The following is a 6,436-nucleotide window of genomic DNA, read 5'->3' as shown; positions in this document are numbered from 1 at the left end:
GTTATTGGGGGGTGGGATAGCTGTTTTCTTTTAATACACTTGCCAAATTTAAGCTACACTGCTTGTAGTAAAAAAGCTGCTTCACTGAACGTCTGAGAGAAGATATGTGCTGTGCATTGGACTAATATATTTCACGTTTATGTGTTTAAGTGTCATATATCGTCTGATATGTGTAGTCAAAACATCTGCTTCAGCCTTATGGAAAAGATTTAAGGATAACATGTTCGTGTTTTGCTTGTGAACAATACCATATATGTAAGTGCAGTGAAGTGACCTGTATCTCAACTGGATGTGAATTCATTTGTGGTGATAAGAAGCATAAACATCTTCTCTCTATCAGCGGCATATTAGTGTTTTGGTCAGACTGTATGTGTGAATCATAAGCTGAAGGATGAAACTGAATCCAAAACGCCCCCAGATGTTTAGGAGAGCATTAATTTAATGATGCTAAATGTAAGTATGAATTTGTTCATGATTAAATTAATGTGGTTTTGATCTTCATCCTTTCAAAGAAGTTGCATGTACAATTAAATTAAAATAAACTCAATAAATGTCTAATCTTCCTCAAAGCAGTATGGACAGCTGGCAGAGGCTTGTTTGTGCTACTCGTGGCTCCAAAGAGAAGCTGCCAATATCATCTTTCAAACTATAGTCATTCAACTTGAAGTGTGTTTATGCGTGTGTGTAAACAAAGAATGCATTATTCAGGTATGCACTCTGAACACACTGATTGCAACAATTGATCACAAACAAAACACTGCTTCTTCTTAGAGTTGTACACAGTTTGTTACATTCAGCTAAATTCACTCTCTACAGTGGTGTGTGGCTAATACTGTATGATTTGTAGGAAATGTAGCACTACACAGGATTACTTTGTTTTTCAAGACCAGAATAAAACGTTCTTATTGAACACTCGTGTGAAAATGTTCAAATTCAGCGTCTTTCATTTCTTTTCCAATTTTTTCTGGCCTTAACCAAAAGTTGTAGCATCATATTCCAAACCACACATGGGAACAGGACGCTAACCAGGGTCTCTGATGTCATAATCTTGTGCTTTTGGGTGTCTTTCTGGGTGTCTTTAAAATCCAATCCAAATCCAAATCCAGTCATTTGAATTTTAGGTCTTAAAATGTTGAAATCTCAAAGCCGACATGGAACCACTACTGATTTTCCTTCATATCAGTCATAATGGTCTTAAAAAGTCAAAAATTTAAGCTGGTGCAACCTGCATAGACCCTGTTTTTACACCCAACCATCCACCCCAACTGCTCCTTGTGACTTTTCTCCCAGTGTAAGAATGTCACACACTTACCACAGTGCACTGGAACAAAATGCTACAGCAATAACATTTCCTCCAAAACACATTTGCCAGTTTAAATTAGTTTTCGTGTAAATGTAATTTGTAGGGTTGAATTTATGTGGCTGACTGACATTCCATGTTTATTTGTAATCCGGATGCCTGTTTCCCTGAATTTCCTCCTCAGTATTTCAGGGTGGTGTTGTCCAATAATGATCCCTCCCCTGGAGGCTGTGCTCATCCACAACTGTGACAGACAGACAGACAGACAGACAGAGCTGTGTTTGGACAGTAAACAGACTCTCTGTACAGAAAACACACAAAACAGTGGAGTAGAAGTTAGAGAACATTTCTGTTTATATTTCCCTCGTCGCCTCCTCACCCTGGACATGCCTCCACGTGGGACTGTGTGTGTGTGTGTGTAGACATTTAGCAAAATAAGTATGATACACATCAATAGGGCTTAATCAGAAGGATCCACCGACTTCCGTTTGTTGATGTGTTGTGTGATGTGTGTGTTGTGATGTGATGTGTGTGTGTTTTGTAGGTCCTAACAGTCTTTAAGCAGAGGGCAGATTACCTGAATTCTACAGTAAAGAGACTTTTTTTGCAACTTCCAGGCTGGAATAGAGTTTCTATTTGTAAACTGGGATTGTGACATAGTTCGTTAATTTACAGTTTTAACCAATGAACACTGTGTATAGAGCACAACATTACGTTGTTCTTCATTTCCCTCAGTGGTGTTGCATTCACTGTAAGAATGAAAAATGTGATGTTGATCGCTATGGTGTGTCTGTCTTTGGAATAGGAGGTGCGGGTTTATCTATGGGACTACTTCATTCACCTCACGCCCTTTTGCGTTAATACGTTGTGTATTTCAAATACCGTGATTAGAGGAACCTTGAAGGACATGTCAGTAGTATATATATGAAATGCCGTCCCTCTGCTACTCATGCATTACCCCATCTCGATCTTATCTCCCTTGAGAAATGACGGGGCACGTTGTTAGCTGGGATTTAATCATGAGGTCTGCCACGCGTTACCTGACTTTCACTGTGAACAGAATAAAATCGTCCATCTCAATATAGCTATCTATGGAAGCCGTGAATGTCTATATCCTCTTGTGTTAGAGTGGGGTTGCTCATCTACATTCACAACACTCAGCTCCTTATCCTCTCGAAATCAAGATGCAGTTTAAGCTAATGTATCATAATTTGGATAGTGACCAAAACCGGAAGAGGACTCTCAAGAATTTATTTGGCTTACATTCTTTCGCCACTCTAGTTTACCAGATCCCCACTTTCATAATTAGGAAGCATTTGTTGAAGTCTGTGCTGTACCCGATCGTGGTGATTCTGAGAAATGCTCCTCTGTTGGTGCTCTGTCACACCTCTCAAGACTTGGCACATTCTCTCCCCAATACATCGTGATTATCCCGCATGGTGTGCATTCAGAACAGTTCTTTGGTGGTTTCAAGTAATTGAAGACATGCACGTAGCGGTCATCTTAGGACATGGATGAAAACATTATTATCATCCCCTTGTCAGTGATGCTTGTATACAAAATGCAGCCCATGTCCCAGTTGGACATTATAATAATACAGTCCCACAGAGAGGTTACTTTCTTGAGAGCATATTCACCTAATAGATTTATAGTCAGGTGTATAACTTTTTTCTTTTAATCCCATTATAAGGTGTTACATCTATGAATTATACTGTAATAATTCTGATTACCAGACATTATAGCTTGCGAGTGCGTTGCACTTTTTTAGATTTATTTTGGCCACAGCTGCTAAAAAATTGCAAAAAGTTCCAATCATGGGCACAAACATCCCGATTTCAGGAACTATTAGAGAAGCAGACTAATAAAGAATGAGCGCGGTGTGTAAGAGCTCCACTAAATTCTCTATCGCCTCCAGATAAAATAGGTCGTTTCCAAAACAGGCGTCAAAAAGTTGTCATCTCTAAAACCAACTCAACCCAACATTCCAGCTGATGATGTTCACAGCCATGCAGGCGGCAGATACAAAGCCTCACTACAGATGAGGGACTAATAGAGAGTACACACTAGAGCTTCCTGCTTCTGCTCATGACAACATTGAGCTATGTATTTCTAAACATTTTGTCGACAATTTAAAGCCTTCCTACGGTTTTTTAGTGCAGGAAGGATCAGATCTGATAATAAATAGAATACTTGTAGTTCATGTGATATTTGAATAAGATTATCTGATTGAAACATTATTAAATGATTTTATTCTCCTGATATTGTGAACTATGTGTACAATATCTTGTATAGAGATTACTTTCCAGCATAGAACAGGGATACAGCAAGAACCCATAACATAGATTTTTCAGTCTTAGTTTTATTCAAGTTATGCTCCCTTTGATTAAGTAGTATTTCCTACACTCTGTCAATCTCTTCAATGATATTAATATGCTACTTAAATTTATCTCATCTCTATACTATTCCTATAATAATGTACCGTACCTTAAGTTATATATTCCCTGGGTGAAATACGAGTGGTGTGACAAGACAGCTCAGGCATAACTCATTAGCTCCTAGTATTCAGCTTTCTCTACTAATTTGGTTTTCCACATGGTAACATAGGATGAACTTTTTCACTCATACAGACTTAGTTTCTACAAAGTGTCTGCATAATAGGTTTTTGGCTTCAGTCTTAATGATTTAACTTGAACATTTTCGTTGTTACCTATGCTGTATTATAAGCACTGTCACTTATGGAAACACTAAACGTAATTACCTAAATGAAATGTTCATTCAAGTAACCAGAACATCGTGTTCAACAGACGAGTTCGCAGCTTTTTATTATGGGAATCAGTAACTAAAGAATGCCATAAGTATAGTTATGCATCTACAAAAATTATGCTGCAGACCACGTAAATAATATTTCGGGCATTATTCAGTTATATATCGACTCAGCATAGCACTTAAATTATTTTTTATTATATTTGTCTATGACTGTGGTACATAAGATAGAATACCGCCAACAATGTTTTGTACTTGTTATATCTTAACAAGCTGTTATATAGATACTAATTAGCTGCAAAATACAGACGATAAATGCTCAAAAATGCGTTTCTCTACCTTGCCAAACTAAATCTTCTACATCTACGCTATCAATTTAACTCTCTGTCTACTGCTCTCTCTTCCTCCTTATTCACTGAGACTTTGCTGCCGACTTTAGGTAAACTGTTCTGAGCAGTGTTCCCAGTTGCCTCCTTATTCATTTCCATGCCTCCTTCCTCTCCAATATTCCACTGAACCCTCCTTGGCTTAATCATGTAGAGCCTTCTCTGTGGTTCGTGCCCAGCTATAAAGCTTATATATTAGTATCTCATACATTGTGTCTGCCTTGGCCTCGCAGACTAAACAGGATGTCACAAACAATAACTGATTTAAACTGTATCTGAAATGTCAGGACATCCATTATCTGCTCAAACTCACTCAAGGTTTTGCTCAAAGCATTCAAATAAACAAGGTAAAATGTATTGTAAGAAAAGGTTTGGGAGGGCAAGGTTAAGGTCAAAGCGAACACAATACATTATAGCTTTGCCTGGCAGAAAAGGTTTCTGTGGCAGAGTCTTGGAGAGGAAGGAGCATGGGAAATGAATAAGGGCACTGGGAACCACTGTCAACATTCTTCCCAAAGTCCGCAGCAAAGTCCTCAGTGAAGAAGGAGGAAAGGAGGTTAGACAAGAAAAAAGAGAATATTGGCAAGGACATTTTAGCATTTGTTTTTGAAGCAATAGTTTATATAGTAAGTACAAATTTTAAATAAACATAGCAAAAAGAAAATATTTAGGTGATTGAATTTATGTACTGTTGTTTTTAGTGGTCTGCAGTCAATACTATTCTGTTTTTATAACCCTAATGGATGTTGAACACGATGTTCTGGTACTTGACATGATTTATGTAATTAGTTTAAGTGTTCCAAGTACTGCAAATAACAGGACTACATATAGTGGGAACAAACAATATGTTCATACTTATAAATGTCTTTGTCCTGTTGAAACTAAATTAGGACATATCAGGCTAATACTGGCTGTATTGTCCGCCGTTGTTACAAGTATATAACTTAGTAGTAATTAATTATAGAATATAGTATTATAGTATACTAATAGAACTAACTTAAAAGGCGGGGCCAACTTGACACCAGCTGAAAATCTTGTTTTTTCTGACTCCAGTGGCTGAAAGTTCTCACCTTTCTCACATTTTCACAAAAAATAATTTTCATCAAGATAATTATCATAGTCACATAAAATAAACATATATTAACTTTAAATTTAATTTAGAAATAATTGCATTTTTGTGCAAACTGCCCTCTCTTCTCTCCCCCCCCCCTCCCAAAATTTAATTATAAGTATCAAGTGTTCCTTTATGGGTGAGAAAATTCTCCTATTAAGTAAGTGAAACAATTTAAAACCCTGTGGACTGTATTCATAAATACTGTACAGGGCTGCTTTTGTTACTCATGACAAGATGACATGTTTTCACTGGTCACCAGATGACCCCAGTGGAGTCAATTCGGTACCCGAATGACGCAGTCATTTTGGGAAAGTGCATTGAAGGTTAAGAAGCATTTCACCGTGGAAACATTCAATCTTTATTGAAAGTGGGTTATATATGTAGTCGAAATGTAACATAAATTTTGAATTTGGTGCCTATTTGGACCGAGAAAAGAGATGTTTGTAGTCTCACCCCTCCTACAAAGATATAGTACTTCCTGCTTTCCCCACTCCTCTCCTCCCCCCCTGTTCTCCCCGTCTCAGGGGAAAAATGAGGGAATGGTGCACGAACCATGTCAACAATATGACTGTGTGTGTGTGTGTTTTGTAGGTCCTACAGTCTTTAAGCAGAGGGACAGATACCTGAATTCCTCCACAGTAAAGGACTTTTTTTGCAACTTCAGGCTGGATTAGGGTTTCTATTTGTACTGGGATTGAACATAAAGTTCAGTTAATTTACAGTTTAACCAATGACACACTGGTGGAAAGACACATTACTCTCCATTCCCTCAGTGGTGTGCTCAACTTAAAAAATGTGTTGCAGTGTTTTTTTGGATAGGGGGTTAAAGGGACACTTCACCCATTTGCGTTAAGCTTTGTATCGTTAGAAACC

The sequence above is a fragment of the Morone saxatilis genome, unplaced genomic scaffold, assembly GCF_004916995.1.
Source record: "Morone saxatilis isolate NCDOM2014 unplaced genomic scaffold, NCSU_SB_2.0 Contig21, whole genome shotgun sequence".
NCBI classification, from domain to species: domain Eukaryota; kingdom Metazoa; phylum Chordata; class Actinopteri; family Moronidae; genus Morone; species Morone saxatilis.
This window is presented reverse-complemented; position numbering follows the sequence as displayed.